The sequence below is a fragment of the Triticum dicoccoides genome, chromosome 1A, assembly GCF_002162155.2.
Source record: "Triticum dicoccoides isolate Atlit2015 ecotype Zavitan chromosome 1A, WEW_v2.0, whole genome shotgun sequence".
NCBI classification, from domain to species: Eukaryota; Viridiplantae; Streptophyta; class Magnoliopsida; order Poales; family Poaceae; genus Triticum; species Triticum dicoccoides.
The window spans coordinates 348,890,186-348,891,537 of record NC_041380.1 but is presented as its reverse complement, the minus strand read 5'-3'; positions in this window follow the sequence as shown (position 1 = coordinate 348,891,537).

Below are 1,352 nucleotides of genomic sequence, written 5' to 3'. Positions count from 1 at the left end.
TATTCTTGTTTATTTTTCAAAAACAGACTGAATGAAAATAATGGTTTTTTTTTTAATGAAAACAGACTGAATGAAAATAATGGTTGGCACAGTGTCGGCATGCTTGAGTAGCCCGACTCACTACAGTGCGCAAACTCACTACATAGGCCGGCCAGTGTCTTCTCAAACAAAAAAGGCCGGCCAGTGAGGGGCGGAATGTGCGTAATGCTGCCAGTTTGATGCACGACTAGTTTTGTACGAAATCGTTGGAGTATTCTTTCCAAAGACCACTTCTATTTTGTCAGGTTGCGACAGGTGACGTGTTGTATATGCATCACTTTTCGCAATCTAAGATTTTTTTCATTTTTCGTATATTCATTTATTTAAAATATTTTATTTTTTAAATCGTGCATTCAAATCTTGAACCATTTTCATCGTTGGATCCTCATGTGGAGATCTTAAAAACTAGATTCCATGTTTATAGATTTCGATGAATTTTTTTCACGAAAAAAGGATGAAAAAATCGAACCGGAAGCACTTTTTTCCTTTAAGAAGAGGCACACACTTTTTACTCTCCGAGAAGCACGACTGTGCCTTTTGTGAAAAAAAAATGTGTTTTTTTCCTTTCCGCGAAAATAAATTTGTGCCTCTAAGAGAAGTAAATTTGTGCCTCTCACGGAACGAAAAAAACATGGTTTTTCCTTTTTCGAGAGGCACAACCCTGCCTCTCACGGAATGAATAAAAGAAAAACGTAAATCCGTGCCTTCACGAGAAGTAAATCTATGCCTCTAGCGAAACGAAAAAAAGCACATTTTCCCTTTTCAAGAGGTATGACTGTGTCTTTCGCGGAAGCAAATCCGTGCCTTCATGAGAAGTCAATATGTGTCTCTAACGAAATAGAAAAAGCGTATAAAAATAAAAATAAAAAAATCCGGAGGCACGACCGTGCCAAAGTAAATTCGTGCCTCCACAAGAAGTCAATTCGTGCCTCTAGCGGAACAGAAAAAAAAGAAAACACATTTTCCCCCTTTTTCGAGAGGCATGACCGTGTCTCTCACAAAAGCAAATCCGTGCCTTCACGAGAAGTAAATTCATGCTTCTCACGAAACAAAAAAACCGTATAAAATAAAAATAAAAAAATCCAGAGAAAATACCCAGAGCGCGACACGTGGCGGCGACTGAGAGCGCGTCAAGAGACATGCTCCCGGCCCATCCCAAGTGACCTTTGCAGGAGCTCCTGAAGGAGTACTCCTTAGTTAGTTGCTCTATGTTTTGTATGGAATCTCCCTTTCGCAAAAGCTAAATCTTGTAGTAACATCCATGTTGGGCCGACCCATTAGCTGGTTTTGGGAAACTTCTAGATTGCATCTGT